This window comes from Lepisosteus oculatus, chromosome 14 (genome assembly GCF_040954835.1).
Source record: "Lepisosteus oculatus isolate fLepOcu1 chromosome 14, fLepOcu1.hap2, whole genome shotgun sequence".
Lineage (NCBI taxonomy): Eukaryota > Metazoa > Chordata > Actinopteri > Semionotiformes > Lepisosteidae > Lepisosteus > Lepisosteus oculatus.
In genome coordinates, this window is record NC_090709.1 from 50,686,618 (window position 1) to 50,705,756 (window position 19,139).

At 44.5% G+C, this 19,139-nt stretch overlaps 1 long non-coding RNA gene and 2 other non-coding genes across 3 annotated transcripts; all 3 read left to right on the forward strand.

The window, feature by feature from the left end:
• Window positions 1–539: 539 nt before the first annotated feature.
• trnaf-gaa (transfer RNA phenylalanine (anticodon GAA)) lies at window positions 540–612 on the forward strand. Its single transcript has one exon. It is a non-coding gene; the product is annotated as a tRNA-Phe (tRNA).
• A 5,316-nt stretch (window positions 613–5,928) lies between these two features.
• On the forward strand, window positions 5,929–11,318 carry LOC138243318 (uncharacterized). The gene is made up of 3 exons (XR_011192104.1): window positions 5,929–6,251; window positions 8,833–9,066; window positions 11,244–11,318. It is a non-coding gene; the product is annotated as an uncharacterized lncRNA (long non-coding RNA).
• Window positions 9,157–9,239, forward strand: trnal-uaa (transfer RNA leucine (anticodon UAA)). Its single transcript has one exon. It is a non-coding gene; the product is annotated as a tRNA-Leu (tRNA).
• Window positions 11,319–19,139: the final 7,821 nt, after the last annotated feature.

Sequence of the window (19,139 nt, forward strand, 5' to 3'; positions counted from 1 at the left end):
TACTAATACACGAGGATACATTTGTTAATATATAGAATATGCATGCAAACCTAACAGATCTTATCGTAAGGCTTAACAGAATACAAAAGATATAAATTCATTCAGTTACAAAGAGTTACACATATCAAGGGAACATAAGTATATCATTCATTTAGACCGTTTCGTAATTGAACTTGTTTACAACGTCTACATGAGATACTCAAAACAAGAACATAACCCTTAGGAATTAAATTGATATCAACTGGTTGGGAGCAGTAATGCAATAAGGTTCAATACTCACTGCCAGTGGGTCCCTTTTCTCACCGTTTCCGTAGTGCAGCGGTTGTCACGTTTGCCTCACACGCGAAAAATCCCCGGTTCGAAACCGGACGGGAACAGCCTCTTTCTGTACGCTCCTGTACTTCACAGAGGTCTTGAGCGACCGGTCACATGTTCCTTTCCTTCTGAGTGACGTTCCTGCAACACTCTCCCGCTCCTCTTGGTGCGCTCATGCCGCAACACAGGAAGGCTGGAGCAGGTGGCTGTGGGATTTGCGCACCGCCGAAATAGCTCAGTTGGGAGAGCGTTAGACTGAAGATCTAAAGGTCCCTGGTTTGATCCCAGGTTTCGGCATTTTGTTTCATCGCGCCCGTTGTTCCTCTCTCCAGCGCCCCCTGCCTAAAGTGATGCGTCCCTTTCTCAGCCCGAAACGCAAGCGAGACACCAGCAGCAGTCCCTGCAGGTTTCCGTAGTGTAGAGGCTATCACGTTCACCTAACACGCGAAAGGTCCCCGGTTCGAGACCGGGCGGAAACCGCCTCGTTTTGCACGCTCCCGTACATCACAGAGGTATTGAGCGACCGGTCATTTGTTCCCAATGTATTTCCGGTGCCTTCGTGCACTCTTGTACCAAACGCACGTTCCTTCTGTACGCGGAGCCGATCATTTGCAATTGAGCTGTGCAGACAGACCAGGACGAGCTCTGTCGGCTCAAAAGCAGCGCAGGACCTGCAAGAACAACAGAAAGATTAGCATCCAGCGGGGGCTTCTTAGTGAGCCCAAGATCTCATCAAAAATCGGCTAAAGCAACAGGGCTGGGCGCATTGTTCCATTCTCCGACCACTCTCGGTGTAAACAAGTCCCTCCTGGTCTCTGCTTGAATTGCACTTTCCTGCGTTTGCTTTGGTGTAACTGGCTTCCCCTGCATGGGCGATTGTGAAGAAGATCCTTAGTAAGTCATTGAAGAAAACCGAGAAGAGGTCGGAGTGGCCTCTGTTGTTCATCAATGATCCAGTCAGGCAGTACTCCTGTGTAAAGTGCCGTTCGTTCACATCGATTGGCTTTTTTTTGCCTTCATTCGTGCAAGTAGTAAAAGCAGACGCCCCTTTAGGGAGCCCGTCAGCACCCGGAGTTTTCCCCTTCTGTAAGCTCTCCATAGCCTCTCAGCTCTTCTACTGTCAAATCCCTCTCAAGTACTTCCCTATCTTCTTCACTCAAAAGGTTTTCTAGCTTTGAGGTAAAAAAATGAATTTCTTCATCCTTTACCTCTGTAGAGCTGTACAGTCTTAAGTAGAAGTGTCATGCCCTCTGCAGCCAGTGGGCGGTATTCTCTGTCCTGTCCCTAGTTTCTGGTCTGCTGTCCTTCCTGTCCCTCTCTTTCCCTTAGGCTATATATTTCCGGGTCTTGCGCTCTGTCCTCGCTCAGCACTGACGTTCGGATGTCCTGAGACCCGCCTAGCACCAGGGCGCACAGGTTTCTATACGGCATTCCTGAACTCTTTGCACTAATGAGCCCGGGCCTTTTTCCCGTCTCGCCGCTACGCATATGGGTCTTTTTCCGCCCTCCTGCTCCCCACGGTTAGTCCCCTTGGACGTCCGTGACAAGAAGGCCTCGATGCAGGAGAGGATAGCACTCAGCTCTGTACTCTCTCTTCCCTCCTCATCAACTACACTTTCCATGACAGACTTGGAGCCTACCACTTTCCTGAAAAAGAAGCGAGTACACTTCTCATTTTCTTCCAAGAACTGCACTCTGCTTCTTAACAGCACTCCTCGACTGCTTTCTTCGGCTATGCTCCGGATGTCCTTTTTTAAAAGGGTGATATCCTCGAGCACATCGAAGCCACTGTGCAGCATCGTGTAGAGACGCTGCAGCTGCCTCTGTTTCCTGGCTAGCACTCCTCTCCGTCTGGCAGCAGCCTTCCTTCCCTCAGCCATGAAAAAGACCTTTGTCCTCACCTTCACCTCCTCCCACCACTCTCCTACTGACCCGTACAGACACTGCAAGGACAGCCACTGTGATAGTTTCTCCTTGTAGCAGGATACTACCCCCTCGTTCTCTAGCAGCTTTGTGTTGAGTTTCCAGAGGCCTGGGCCAAAGACAGTCCCGCCCTGGAGTTCCACTCTACACCCTAAAGCCTGATGATCTGAGAAGAAGACAGGCTGAAGAGTGACCCCAACAACTTTCACTCTCTCTGAGACAAAGCAATAGTCAATTCTGGAGCTGCTATTCCTCCCTGACCGTGTATATCCTGCTGTTGTGGGATATATACATCTATATGTGTCTGAGAGTTTAAAGTCTTGAACTAAGTTTTGCAGGGCCAGTGAGCTGGAATCCAATTTTATCGGAGAGCTAGACTGCCTGTCTGTGTGCTCTAAGATACAATTAAAATCCCCTCCCACTATCACGTCAGTGCTACATAACAATAGGGAAGAGAGTGCTTTGAGTAGCTCCACCCTTCCTCCCACGTCAGTAGGACAATACACATTGATTAGACGCAGGTTAACGGTCCCCCATTCGACATCCACACACAGCAACCTGCCATCTATGACCCTCTGAATACTTTTCAATTTGAATGCCCATCTTTTGAAAAGAATGGCCACGCCAGAGGTTCTGTTGTTATTGTCCCCTGACCAATCAGAAGGCCCTTTATCCCACCTATCTTCAAAGCTTTTATACCTCTCTTGATAGGCTAAAGCACACTCCTGCAACATCAACACATCTCCCTCTCTCTGCTGGAGGTGATCAAAGACAGACTGGCATTTAACTCTGTCATTGATACCTCTGGTGTTAAGAGAAATTATGTTTAGAGCCATATTACATAAGAAAGTGGAACCAGTCTTTACAAAACACATTTCTCTTCTGTCTCACCTGTTACCTTCTTCTTTTTCTTTTTCTTCTTACCAATTTCCTGCCAGCCATCCTCTGAATGAGCCTTCATCAGGGTGGCAGCAGTAAAAGCGTTCACGGAGTCCATTTCAAGGAAGGGGGTAGAGGGAGGGGTGGAGGGGTTCCAGCTGTCCCCATCACCATGCTCTCCTTCCTCCTCGCTCGGGGAGAAAACAGAGTCATTTTCCTTTTCCTCAAGTCCAGCTCCTGGGGGAAAGGGGTGCAGCCGATGCACCAGTCTCCTCTTCCCCCTCACCCACCAGCTGCTGCAGATCCTCCGTGATGGACTGGATGGAGGAGAGGAGGGCATCTGTAGGACTTGCAGAGTCTGAGAAAAGCAGCTCCGCTGAATCCTGGGTATCCTCGCTGGACCCGCTCCACCGGGGGGCCCCACACTGGCCCTTGTTCTGAGGAGCAGGAGTGGGGGAGGGGTCCTCGCTGTTCTCGGGGGTTTTCAAACCCTCGTGCTTGTCTGGTGCAGTCTGCAGTTGTGGGGGCGTAGTGGATTTCTCTTCCACTGGCCCCGGAGCCTCAGCAGGACAGATCCTGGCTGGAGGCTGAGAGTCTTTGTCCAACAAGGGTTCTTTGTTTGACTTGTTGTTTGCTTTGGCTTTTCGGGCCGGTTTGGCTGAAACAAGCACTGCCTCATCCTTTCTCATTTTGAGTTTATTGGCGTAGGCGTGAGGGCAGTTCTTAAAAACGTGTCCTTCCGAGCCACATAAATTGCACTTTGGCAGCATTGAACAGTCAGAGGCTAAATGTCCCTTGTATTAGTAGCTGTCAGTGACATCACGCCGCTCTTTGTGACAAAGGCGAGACGCCTAGCCGGGCATAGTGATGTGGCGCGTGTTGCCGTGGTTATCATACTTATGATTTGTAAACAAATGGAAAATGCATTTCAACTGTTACTCAAACACATTTATCAACTTGGAATATAATTATCTAGCTCTAGGATTAAATTCCTAAATAATAGGAAAGGGTCAAGAATGGGAAAAGAATCAGTACTCACCAATCGGTGAAGTTAATCGTTAATTCTACAGTTCTTCAGTTGAAATAATAGGTTGTCGATAGATAAGTGATCAATAACTCTCCGCAGTGCGCTCCGCGCACCTCCCGCGGTCTCGCTCTCTGATCCCGGCGCTCTGGCTGGTGTCTCTGACGTCACAGTGCTCTTTCTAAAATATATAACATCTCCAAAAAAAAAACACACCAGGCTTTGAAGAGAGGGGATTCATAACAGCTGGAGAAGGTGTAATATTTGTGTGCGTCAGCAGTGAAACTGCATGTTGATTGATGGAGGGCTGAGCGGGGAATAACGGTTGCTCAGGGTCACAGGCCATAGTGAATTTAGGAGCTAACTGGTTCGGAGTTACAGGTTAAATAATAAAGAGTTTGTTCGAGTGTCACATCTTCGTCCTGGGTTCTTAATTTTTACACTATACGTGTACGAGAAACAAGACAGTGTGTGTGTGTGCCCTGGTGATTCTGGGAGACAGATCGAACCTGGGCTAAAAGAGAGGGGATTTAGCCCTCTTCCATTTGCTACTTCAAAGTTGTACAACCCATTTGTATCTGCTAGGCGGCGCAGTCGTCGTGCATAAAGAATGCTTTGAAAAGCGTCAAAAGCAAGTCATTCCGAGTTGGTCGTTTGTGTTTTCGAAATGCTGAATTGCTGAAATGATCTCTCGGCTCCTCGGTTGTCATTTCTGCTCCGTAAAGGAATCACAGCACGCGTCGGCTTCCAGCACGGTGGGTCGGGACACGATGCCGGGGGTCGACAAGAGCGATGTCTTCCTCGTTAGTATAGTGGTGAGTATCCCCACCTGTCACGCGGGAGACCGGGGTTTGATTCCCCGACGGGGAGTCACTCTTCTTCTACCTCCTTAGAGAAAGGACTGCCTTTCACTTCTCTGTGTCTTCTTTCACAGCGCCGTGCACCTTTTCATTGCTCTTGCTTTCAGAGCCTCTGCACGGCACACGACTCGACATAAGGACACGCATTGAAGTGAAAGCAGGAAGCGCTCACAAGTGACTCTGGACCTCAACACCTGTTGATGGGTCACCTTTGTCAGACACAGCAGTGGAGCCCAAGCCCACCTATACACATACTCACACACACTGACAGATATATGCACACACACTCACACATTATCACACACTGAAAGACCCACATCCAAATATTCACACACAGACACTACACACACTCACAGACACACACATAGACACTACGAATACTTATAGACACACATCCACAAACACACACTCACACACTGACGGACACCACACACTCCTCACAAACACCACACACAAACAGACACATACACTCATAACTACAAATACACTATAAATAACACTAATACAAATACCACTAATATTGCAACAGTAACACTATCACTAAGACTTACACTATCATCCTAACACTGACACAAAATACTGCCACACTAATAATACTAATAATAACAGTAATGCTATTACTAAAACTAACATGACTTCTAGTGTAAATAATCTAACCTTTTCTCTGTAATTATCACTAATATTAACAGGAATACTAGCATTAAAACAATCAATAGCACTATCATCATTAATACTCACATGAAAACTATCATTAATATTAAAACTACCGATTGCACTCACACTAATATTAACATGAAGACACTAATATTAGTATTAGTTGCTGTCGGTGACGTCACACCGCTCATTGTGACGAAGGCGAGACACCTAGCCGTGGACAGTGACGTGGCGCCTGTTGCTGTGGTTACCATACTGATGATTTGTAAACAGTGGAAAAATGCATTTAAACTGTTACCTACACAAATTTAGCACCTTGGAACATACTTTTTAAGCTCTAGCATACAATTCCTAAACAATCATTTGAATAATAATTCTTTAATTTCAGATTGAACATTATTTACACTAAAGGCACTATGGTCGTGCACCTTTTCACGATGCCGGGGGTCGGAGAGAGCGATGTCTTCCTCGTTAGTATAGGACCTGTCACCTGTCCCCACCTGTCACGCGGGAGACCGGGGTACATCAGGACGCGCATTGAAGTGAAAGCAGGATGCGCTGCGACATACACTGTGCAGATCCTGCCACACTAAGAGGTGAGTGGGTCTGTTCGATCACAGCGCTAGGCGAATCCCCAATCCCCTTTTGTGCGTGACGACAAAAGAAGTCTGTTTCCACCCGGTTTTGAACCAGGGACCTTTCACGTGTGAGGCAAACGTGATAAACACTACACTACGGAAACGGTGGTAAGATGTACCCAGCGGCCCAGTGCTGAACTTCGCCAATGCGATTCAGCTGCTTCCAGTGCCTTTATTGGAGTGCGCTGATGGACCGTGCTCTCTCTCCAGAGACCGGCACGCCTGTCATGGACGGAGCAGGAAAGGCGGCGCCACATTCTACAGCCCTCTCCACGCAATCGACGAAATCGGGCTACTGAAGTGGAGAAAATCGCCTCTCCAGAAAGTGCAAATATCATCTTGGAGAGTATAAATCCTATTGCCGAAGGTCAGCCCTGTCTACCAGAGTAACCCTCCCACCTCCTGCAGCGATGATCAGCTTGTCTCACACGCGAGAAGTTTCGGCTGGAAACAAGCGCCCCCTCTTCTCGCACGTTCGAGTGGTTTTAATGCGGCTCCTTCGTACACGGTGCTGATCTTTTGGAAAGCAGGAGGCAAAACTGACACGTTCTCATACCGGGAGTCAAACCCGGGCCGCCTGGGTGAAAACAAGGAACCCTAACCGCTAGACCATATGGCAGCGAACAACCACGCTGTTCCCGGCATCATGCAAGCAAACTACATAAATATGAGAAAACACGCAAGAGAGTTGTCACTCAGAGTGTCGAAGGTTCGATGTATACTGGGGCTCAGTTGAAATGCAACGTCAGGACTTTTCCGAATTATGTCACACGAAGAGAGCACAGCCTTTTCCGCCCTGCCACGTGTGTCTCGGTAACTCGCCGTGATCGTAAAGTGGTCATTACTTTGTGTTGTGGCCACAACATCCCCGGTTCGAATCCTGGTCACGGCAGAATAAGGGCGTCTGCTTTTACTACTTGCACGAATGAAGGCAAAAAAAAGCCGATCGATGTGAACGAACGGCGCTTTGCAGAGGAGTACTGCCTGACTGGATCGTTGATGAACGACAGAGGCCACTCCGACCTCTTCTCGGTTTTCTTCAATTACTTACTAAGGATCTTCTTCACATTCGCCCATGCAGGGGAAGCCAGTTACACCAAAGCAAATGCAGGAAAGTGCATTTCAAGCAGAGACCAGGAGGCACTTGTTTACACCGAGAGTGGTCGGAGAATGGAACGATGCGCCCAGCCCTGTTGCTGGAGCCGATTCTTGATGAGATCTTGGGCTCACTAAGAAGCCCCCGCTGGATGCTAATCTTTCTGTTGTTCTTGCAGGTCCTGGTACAAGAGTGCATGAAGGCACCAGAAATACACTGGGAACAAATGACCGGTCGCTCAAGACCTCTGTGAACTCAAAAAGAGGCTGTTTCCACCTGGTTCTGAACCAGGGACCTTTCACATGTTAGGCAAACATGATAGACGCTACACTACGGAAACCTGCACACACCCCTTCTGGTGTCTCGCTTGCGTTTCGGGCTGAGAAAGCTTTCCAAAAAGGGTCAACTATATTGACCAGCCACAGCAAGGTTGTATAAGGTTAGGGGGCCTGTCTGGTGTGTAAAACACTTGATTTCAGCAGTATGGCTGTTGTATTAGAAATGCTATTGAGCCATGAAGTCAACCCACCTATCCCAGTGTATTACCTGTATTGTTATCTTCAGAAAATCATAAAAAAATAAAGGTTCCACAACCCAAAACAAAGCTGGGAAAAGTCAGAGGACCTGCTTAGTGTGCAAAACACTTACTTTCAGCATTGTGGGTGCTTTGGTTTAAATGCTATTGGTTTGTGAACAGAATACCCCTATCCCAGTGCATTGTGCCACATTAAATAAAAGCATAAGAAAAAGAGATTCAGAACACAAAGCTGTGTCAGTGTTCTGTGTAAAAAGTCGGTATGAACATCATGGGAGCTGTTTTTAATAAGCCGCTGAGTAAAGAATATTTTAATCTTGCTGCTGTCAGTAGTATTGTGAATATAGTTGACCCTTACCTGAATGAAAACAGTACGTAAAGGAAGGGTTTCAGAAATCAAACAAAGCTTTATTCCCGGGCTTACAGTCTGGGTAATTGGAGACTGCGCTGTTCTGCTTCCTATGGTCATATACGGGTTTTTCGCATGAAGCCGTATTGAACAGTATTTCTCGCATTGTGAACGTGTGCACACAGCGGTCCCCCGGGTTCCAGTTCGTGCGTGATTACGCATCGATGAAAAACCGGAGGTTTAAAAAAAGATAATTAGCTCACTGATAGTTTGATGTAAAGGCTGTGGAAATATCCACAAGGCGTGGTCTTTAAAATGCATTTGGTTTGAAGGCATTCTGTGCTTCCATTGCGGAGATATGGACAAAAGAATATTCATGCTTGGTAAAAAAATATCATAAAAACGAAAAAGTAAAGGCTGAGAAAGCATTCACAATGTATTTTATACACAAAGGAAGTATTCTCACAACTCTAAGAGGTTTCGTGTAAACGCTACAGGCGTGCCAACATATTTTTCAAACTTCAAGCTGTTTATCCCGGTTGGCTCTTCTCTCTTGCAGGGTGATGGCAAACTTCTTGAGAGAGGGAGTCTCCTACGAAAGGCTGCTCTTTGTCAAGAGTGGAGACAACAGGAACAGACTTCAAACCGACATTAATTACTGAGAGCAGGCGAAAATGTCTTTGGAAAAGAGGAAATGACTGCTGACCGTAAACAGAGCTCACGCTCAGCTCCGGACAAGTGCTCCTCGTTAGTATAGTGCTGAGTACCCCTGCTTGTTGCGCGGGTGACCGGGGTACGTTTCTGTGACAGGGCGCTGGTTTAATTTTTTTTAATTGTTGAATCATATTTAAATGTTAAACAACTGAACAGCACCTCGCTGGAGACCAGGATGGCCGAGTGGTTAAGGCGTTGGACTTAAGATCCAATGGACAAATGTCCACGTGGGTTCAATCCCCACTCCTGGTAGTGTTGTAATAAGTTTTAAGTGACAGAACACTTTGATGATTTACACTCTATTTAAATATGAATTTACTAAATTTCAGTTCAGTTCTCTTCACTCCCACTCCCTGGCATAACTGAGCTCTCACTATCGCATACTGAAGGCTTTACATGCATTAGCTGTGATACAGCTCCCAATAAAGCCGGAATCAAACAGTTTGTTCTGTCTCTCATGGTGATCCTCTTCTCGATCCAAATGAAATGTTTAATATGATGCCTCGAGAAAAAAAAAGGAGTGAATTTCCGCCTGTAATGATTAATGCCCCATCAAACATTTTGTAACATCCCCGGAAGATTATACAGTAGAATCCTGGTTTGTGGCTTAAATTCAAGGTAAACAAGACTAAGGAAACGAGTTGGAAACTTGATGTCGAACTGGAATTTAAGTACCCGGAATATTTCACTACATAGGGCAATATGTGCCAGAGAGGACCACTTTAAATCCCTTCGATAGCTCAGTTGGTAGCGCGGTTGACTGTATTAGAAACAGTTAGGAATCCTTAAGTAGCTGTTTCGACTACAGCTCGAAGAAAGGTGCTTTTGTGAACTTTAATCAAATAGTTAAAATAGCGAATCTTTTTCACTCAGACGTTGATCAAAAGCTCAATAAACGATGAAGCAGAGGCTCTTGTTCCGAATTCAGCTCACGTCTGATTGTCTTGTTTTGGCAAATATCTTATCTTTGAATTAAGGGACTACGCTGTCTGATTTGTAATTCAAAAGTAGATACAAATGTCACTGTTTTCAAAGGATAGGTACTTAATTGGCTTTATGATTTGGTATTGATTTTGTATCATTATTTTATTACGTTTGTGCTTTCTGTGTTTTTTATCGTATTGTGAACTTATTTTTTAAACAAATGCTAACAAAGGCAAACACAGCACAAATCTGTTTATATCAGCGGTGAATTGTACATTTTTATTAAGTACAATCTACTGTATTTTTAGAAAAAAATGGCATACTGTGCACAATATGTTGCAGAAACACAACATGATATTTTCATAATTATTATTTTAATCATTTAACAAGTATGAGGTCCCGGATCCAAATCTTCAGTTTTGATTTTTTTTAAAGTGATATCTTCTCTTTCTCTCGTGGAAATCACAAGATGTGAGTAAATGTTTTTTGTTCTTTTTTTTTCACGTTGCGATCCAAAGAGCCTCAGACGCACAGTCTGACAGTAACCAAACCAGAATGGATTCTGCTGGGAGCCGGACTGAGCTCATTCTCACTCCCTGTGCTGAAAACAGAATTATCTCTTCCCCAAACATCGTCTACAGCTGCTAGATATTGCTCTGCGTCCTACTGCTCCAGCAATTCCTTTGACCAAAGACAGATCACTTGTGCGCTTTTAAACTTTTTGCCACTACAGGCTCTTTGATGACTCATGCTGACTGTCCTGTGAATCCAAAAGAAAATGTTAAAGCTGATACATTTTCTATTGTAATTTGCATCTAACTACAACATCCCTGGAAAAGAGATTTTATTCGTTGCGTGCAATCGCTATCTTTTACTTTACGTATGGTAGTGGAAATAGTTTTAAAAATGTTTTCTAAAGAAGATTGTATTGCCAGGACCTGCCTTTAGCACTCAGTAGCGATTACGCTGTTGATATAGATGGAGAAGAAATGTAAGATGAATTGATGATCTAAGCTAAAATATCCCTAACACGCCTCCTGTAACAGTGTTTGTATTCATAGCAAGTAATATTTTTTTTCAAACCCGAACATTGCTTTTGCATTAAGTGTTATGTAACCATTAGCGGTTTTGGTAGCTTCTGAAGAGCGCACTTTTCCAAACTGAAGCCTATAAGAACATTATTCAAGATGCACCATGGCCCAGAACGTGTATCGGGACAAGGATTAACATCAATTGAAAGTACTCCCAAATAAAAGACTTGACGGAACAATTGAAAGAGTAGGCAAGTATTAAAAAAACACCATAACTTTTCGGCTTCCAATCTCTTTCCAGGTTCAGGCTTTGTAAAATGACATGATTAGTGGAGTCATGCTGCGGTTGTGAGTTCAAGCCTCACCTGGAGCAGCCTGGTTTTCTGTCTTGACAGGTAAACAGTGTTTTGTGTTATTTGCTAAATGGAGAGAGGATTCTGTGTTAATTGTGCTCCTCCTGGGAGAGGTCAAGATGAGAAGTTCACGAGGCTGGCGGTAAATATCCTGTCCAGGAATATCGGGGCTGTAGGGGGTCAGATCTATAGATGTAGTAAACACATCAGTGGAGACGGTGTGTCTGCTCTCTGTGAGAGAGCCGGGCGGAAAGAATAATCTGTGGTCGGGGAAGAAGAGACCCTCGTTGGAAGAGCGGCGCTCCACACAGGAGAGAATTAAAAAAAAATCTTTTTCAGGGACGCTGATTGTTCTCTTTGGGGGAATTAAAAGCACTTGCGGCGAGCGACCTCGTGGCGCAACGGTAGCGTGTCTGACTACAGAACAGAAGGTTGCATGTTCAAATCACGTCAAGGTCAGCTGATGAGTTTGCAGGTGCTGCTGGTGCTGAACCTGGAAATTACACCACGCAGTTGGGTTTTAGCTGTACACCACATAGGTAATCGAACAAAGTAACAGCGCGGTACAGAACACCCAGTCAGGAGCTTATTCAGTGAATCATCATGAACATGACAAGAGAAAAGGCATACTACACATCCGTGAAACATCACGTCCGGCTTTAGAGACAGTGACATCAGAGAATGGAAGTTTCAGACTGCTTTTTTTGTTACAGGTTCAAGCAAACCTGAAAGTTAGGGAGTGTTTGGTCACTTTTGTATGAAAAAGTGTCTGAAGCCTGTAATTATAATTTGTCCTTTTTTAATTGTGGTTGAAATCCACTCCCATGTACCAAGACCTTACAGTATATTCATGTTTGCTTAAATGACTAACGCTATTGGACATTAGCTGGTGTTTTTTGTAACGATTTGCTATTTCATGCAGGAAAGAAAGGAAACCAGACCCAACGTTTGCTTTCAGGTGCGGTCTATTTACATAACGGACATCTATTTCTGAGGAGCCTGATTTAAATCACACAACCCCGGTAGAAGTCGAATCGACAATCTAATAAACCGAAATCAGACGCGTTATCCATTAAACCACTAGTCCGTCACATAAATGAATTGCACCATGGTGAGTTCAGCGCCACTACTAGTAATACCCCACCCCCATCTTAAATTTCTACGTGAGAAACATGTTTTCCAAATTTTTATCAGTTTTTAAAAATCATCACTTTTAAGCAGACAAAGCCTTTATGTGTCGCTCTGAATTTCTAATTGATTTATAATTTAAAGAAAATAGCGTTTTGTTCCACAATGGCGTGAAATTATCACGTCTTTCACTCTACGTCTCTCTAGTAGTAAAGCAGACCTTGCTAGGTGAGCATTTGCTCCGGTAAATCAGGTCACTTTTCATGTTAACTCACTTCTTCTAAACACAACATTTCCTGGTGCACGTTTTCTCCATGAAAAAAGACATTTTCCCTTACATGATTACTCGTTTTTTTTTTTCATCAAAGAGTACAGAAAGAAGAAAGAAAGAAAGAAAGGAAAAGTGTCGAACTCTGTCGCCCGTGGGAGATGTCAAGCGCATTGGACATGAAAAGTGCCCGATAAAAGCCATTTCTGTACGTTTCTCTTAGTGTCGGGGCCCGAATGTAAAGGAGGCAACATGCTCAGCCAGCCGACTCAGCTTACTGAACGCAGGTGTCTCCGAGCGGTGTGTCCAAGGGGCAGTAAAAGAGGAGAATTCTGCCGGTGCCGTGGCTTAGTTGGTTAAAGCACCTGTCTAGTTAACGGGAAATCCTGGCTCCAAATCCCAGCAGTCCATCGCCTGTGTTGCACTAGACACCCTGTAGATAATCAAAAGCATATTAAGCTCCCTGGTAATGAAATTGGCGGATAAAAGCCATTTCACATCCTTTCTCAACTTGCTCAGTGAGCAGGCTCACTGCACACCGAACGAAGATATAACAGAGCAGTGTGTCCAACTGGCTGAAAAAGGGCAGTGCTTTGCCGGCGCTGTGGCTTAGTTGGTTAAAATGTCAATCTAGTAAACAGGAAATCCTGGGTTCAAATCCCAGCAGTGCCTTACTTCCTGTCTTCACCCTCAGTTTATTGTTACAGACAATATGCTTCTGCATTATGTTTAAATGAAGTTTTCATTTCGCTTTTGGCACAACTTGTTTTTCAAGAAATCCACACATTGCGAAAGATAAAATGCTCATCTTTCTTATCAGTGCAAAAGAATTACTGCCAGCTGGCAAGAAAATGACAATGATTTTTTTTTTTACTTTAGCCAAAAATCTGTGAATGTAGAAAAAATACAAAAAATGTCAGTTTCTATGGCACACTCAGTCAGGGTGTCCTTCAGTTAAACACAACGTTGGTAGATCAAACGCACCCAGAGACACACTTCGAATTAATCCGATCTAAACATTACCTTCTCTAAATGTGATTGAGTTTCTTTCCACGTCCTTAGACATCTTGATGTTTGCAGAGATTTTCAACTTTTGACACCAGTCAAACTACAAGTAAATAGTGGAGTACCTAAGTCAATATCATTTATATGTGAATATAAATGTAAACATCAATATTTCTGCTGTCTCCTGAGAAACACAAGTATAGAGTCAAAACACAATAAATAATGCTAAAAAGTTATTCAGTTAACACCCAGATGTGACAAAACACATTTAATACTTACATCCCCTTTAAATATGTATTTCCTTAATATCAGTTCTCTTCCCTCCCCAGGATACCTGCAAATTCACTATAGCATATTAAAAGCTGTGTGTAAGTCTTACATGTGTTCTGAGTAGTATAAAGCGACACCTTTCGTCAAACTTTTGACAGGTACCACGCCCCCTTTTCCAGCCAATGGGAGTCAGCGGTGGTTGGCTGTCCCGCCCCCTTGCCAGCCAATGGCGTGTTGTTATTTGTGCATGTCCCGCCCCCTCAGGAGCCAATGGTGTGTTGTTAAGGGTCGGAACTCCCGCCTTCCCCCCCGGCCAGTCGGTCCGGAGCCTCAGGGTCCCAAAGCCCAAAGATGGCGCATCCCTCGCTTTAGGTGTGTGAAAGTGTGTATTGGTTTGGAAGGGGACCATGTCTGCAGCGGGGTTGAGTGCGCTCTATTATAAACCTAGGGAATCGGGTAGTTACAGCGGCATGGAGAGTCTGGTGTGAGCTGCGAGATCCCGGGGTGTGAGCGGCGCCAGCCACGGCCGGGTGGCCGAGTGGTTGTCCGGCCAGGCTGCTTATACGCTGCACAAGCCGTGTCTCAAAAGTAGCAGGGTTGTAAGCACACACACACTGACTGCGTAAAGTCTCACGGAAAGAACTCGCAGGACAAACACCATGTGAAATGTGAACCGATTTATTTCAACAGTAGGTGTTTCAAACACTAAACAACGCAGCACACACGCGTTACCGGCTCCTGTTTGCATTCAACAATTAAATGTTGGTGCGGAAAATTAGTTCGGTACATGTAACCACCACCCCAACATTGCTGAGAAACTTTGAGGCATCTGAAAAAGCATTCATAACCCCCTTCCGCTCCCCATGTCTAAAGCCATGCGAACCACACTGGGCGATCCGATCTAGCAGAGCAAAAACATTTGCCTGCGTAATCAGCGGGATGGTGTTACCACAGGTTCTGTGCAAAACACACTGTATTTTGGAATACACACTGTAGGCTTCCCCTACACCCCAGGCTTCCATTTCTGATCTGAAAAAATCAGATCTGCAATAATTTCACTCAAGTTCTTGACATACACATCTATCTCTTTAACAAATTTAAGGATATTAGCATTCGACTCTTTGTTTTGCATATCAAGCTTTGTAGAGAGAAGTGTGTAAAGCACTCTTAGTAAGCATTCAGACGTATACATTCAAAATTCTTCACTCTTCGGACGATGGCACACCCGGGTCTGTAAAACAGAGTGAAATCTGTATTCACATTTTACATAGATCTTTTTTTTTGCGTCTGTAAAAATAAGAATAGTGTTTCTTTTGCAACGCATCAAGAGTCACATCTACTAATTTTTCATCCAGCTGTTCAAGTATGGTGTGTACATGCTCGTATGGGGAGCGGTCCTCAATTATATTTTTCAGCAACTGTTTTATGCACCGCTCAGTGTCATTTCTAATGGTGTACGAACCCAGACACCTGGCGGTGTACAGAACAGTCGATAAAATTCAGGCTAAACTATGAGACTTATAAATTTCTAAAGCGGCAAACGTCACATCTTCAAACCCATCTGTGTAGCCGACAGACAGGCATGTGTGACCCCGCTGCCCAGGATGGTCAATCAAACAGGCCGGGCAGTCATCAACCAGGACCCTCTTTAAACAGTGTTTGAAGATGCAATAAACTACTGCTTTCACAATCTGGGGCATAACATCGGGCTCATTAGGGACATCGTTAGCTAAACCTGGTTGGGCATCAGCTTTATTAACATTTGGCCGAACACACAAGCATAGACACGAAACATTCAGTTGTGCCGGTAGGCTGAAGATTGACCCGTCCACATCCTCTTTATTCTATTAAAGGAAAAAGAAAAGAAAGGCTTAAAAAACTTTTGAGCTAAGGTTTTTCGTTAATATTTACCATTTGTAGCGTGGTATCATCGCTAGCACCCGGCAGTTCTTCAACATCTGGTACCCCAGCTGAACTCACACCCCCGCTGCTGTCACAGGGTGCAGAGGGTGGGGTCAGGTTTTACTAAAAAGAAGACCAAGTATTAAAATGACATACGCTAAGCACCGATACAACAATTCCACGATCAGAAAAAATATTTTAGCCGCCTACCTCTTCACTTTGTAGAGTAGCAGACCCCGTTGTTTCTCCACACAAAGAAGCCATCTCCGCAGCTCCTAACAAGGGGCGGTGTCTGACAGCTCCAAGGACGCGCTGCGACCCTGTCAGTCCGGAGCGTTTAAGAATATGCGCCAATGGTGTAACCACGCCTACATAACACAAGACATTTTTCAATTGGTTGTGATGCTTTAAAACGCATCACAACCAATGTTGTGATGACCCCCCCCCCTTGTTTTATCGAGAGCGAAAAGTATTCACATATCAGTTTAAAAGTTTTAAACTTTAAAAGTATTAACACACAACGCAAACACAAATGATGGGTTTGCCCAGAAAAGAAATTTTAAACACACGGGGTTGGTCTTAAAGTTTTTAAAATAATGTAATAAGACACAGTTTATTTTTAATAACACATTCGCGACAGCTTTTTCGAAAGTTTGAGATAAATTTCCACACATCGCAAGCGTAAAAGTCTTTAAGGTATTAATAGGCAACAAATGATGGGGTGTTGTTCTTCATACTTTAACGGATTGGTCTTAAAGTTTTAAAATCACGTATTAGAGATAATTTGAGATGTTTTGGAGACATGCGGTGTGTGTGTGTGGGGGGGGGGGGTTAGTTAAAGTGGCTTATGTACATCGAACACACAGAGCCCGTTAAAATCCAACACACGTTAACCACGGCCTGTGAGTTCAAGGTTGGCCCATATTTTCTGGATGGTTATGCTGTAATTGACAGAGTGCCGACAGCCTTTGAGTTCAACGGTTGCTTTTTTCACGGTTGTAGCGTTTGTTATTGTGAAAACGATTTTAATCCGCTGACAAACGCTACTTTTGGCTGGTTGTACAGAAAGACGATGGTTAAAATTTATTTTCTCAAAATGAGAGGTTTTAACGTGCGTGTTTTGTGGGAGCATGAGTTCAGAGACATGCTTGTTGAAAATGGAGACTTGGGTAAATTTCTAACAGCTGCGCAGTTACCAGAGCCTCTGCAACCACGCGATTCGCTTTTTCGGGGAGAACAAATGCTATTTGTTTGCATTACACAGCGCAGCCCGGTGAAAAAATTCATTACTATGATTTAACCAGTCTGTATCCGTTTGTGAACAAAACTAAAAAATACCCACTGGGGCACCCCTGAATAATTTATAACAACTTTGGAGATTTAAAACGGTATTTCGGTTTAGCGAAGGTGAAAGTTTACCCACCCAGACGTTTGTACTTTCCAGTTCTTCCAACCAAAATTGACAAAAAACTGTTTTTCACGCTGTGTCGTACGTGTGCTGAAACAAAACAGACCACCCCCTGTGAGCACGGTGATGAAGATCGCGCCTTGACTGGTGTCTGGTGCACCCCCGAATTACAGAAGGCCTTAGACCTGGGGTATAGAGTGTGTAAAATTTACGAAATTTGGCATTTCGAAAAGGCCTCACACGATCTTTTTACCGACTACATCAAACTGCATCTGAAAGGGAAGCAGGAAGCTTCGGGGTTTCCAGAGTGGTGTACAGATGTCGCGAAACAACAAAGATATATCTGCGAATATTATGAAAAAGAGGGTGTCCGGCTGGACCCCGGCAACATTAAAAAGAATCCGGCCAAAATACAGCTTTCAAAAATTGCCTTGAACAGTTTGTGGGGCAAGTATGGGCAAAGAGACAATTTACCACAGACCACCATTGTGAGAAACCCCGATGAATTGTTCAGGTACTTATTTACGCCATATCATGAGGTGTCAGCCTGCGAGTTTATCGATGAAAACACAGCCTGTGTTACGTGGAAACACACTAAACACCACTATACGGGCCATTCAAACACTAACATTTTCATCGCTAGCTTTACAACCGCCTATGCCCGCTTGGAGTTATACAATCTGCTAAATGCTTTGCAAGGCCGTTGTCTCTACTATGACACAGATTCCGTTATCTTTGTGAGCCGGGAGGGTGAGTGGAATCCGGAACTGGGCGACTACTTGGGTGTGTTGACCAGCGAAATCGATGCTGGTCAACACATCACCGAGTTTGTGTCAACAGGACCCAAGTCATACGGGTACAAACTGTCTGGAGGGAAAGCCTGTTTAAAGGTAAAAGGCATTACGCTCAATGTGAACAATTGTGAAAAAGTTAACTTTGAGAGTCTGCGGGACTTGGTTTTTGACTATGGCGTTAACCCTTATGCAGAGTGCCGGGAATTTAAACACATTTCTATTCAACAGCCGATGATCGTGCGTGTTAAAAAGGATTGGCGCATTGAGACCCGGACCTTAAAGAAAACCCAGAAGGTGGTGTACGACAAGCGGGTGCTGCAAGAAAATTTGACATCGTTGCCCTACGGATATTAACACGATGGATGTCAGGTTAAAACACCCTTTTTCGTGCATTTTGTCCGGACCCTCGAATTGCGGTAAAAGTTATTTTATAAAACAGCTCTTGGAGAGCGGTGATACCGTTATGACTCGTAAACCCGAAAACATAGTCTGGTGTTACAGCTGCTGGCAACCTCTATACGACGAGTTGCTTGTGAAATTTCCATACATTCAGTTTATAGAAGGACTACCGACGTCGTTTTCCGACGACCAGCTACTGCCGCCGGGTAGAGTAAATTTGATTATAGTGGATGATTTGATGGAGTCTGCGTGTGAAAATAATGAGATAGAAAAAGCTTTTACCAAATACGTACACCACCGAAACCTCAGCATCATGTATATCGTCCAAAATGTGTTTTGTCAAGGCCGGAAAAGTAGAACCATCGCGTTAAATACAAAGTACATGGTGCTGTTTAAAAACCCTAGAGATAAACTACAGATTACAACCCTGTCCCGGCAGATGTACCCCGGTAAAGCCAAATTTTTTTTGGAAGCGTTCGATGACGCTACTAAAAAACCTTTCGGTTACTTGTTGGTGGATTTAAATGCCGACACCCCAGATGACTATCGCTTGCGAACAGGTCTTTTCCCCACAGATGTAGCCACGGCTTATGTGTTTAAAAAATCTAAAAGTCGGTGATCTCACAACCACCGACTCAGTCGAAAAAACACGTTCGGGGCGTCGTCATGT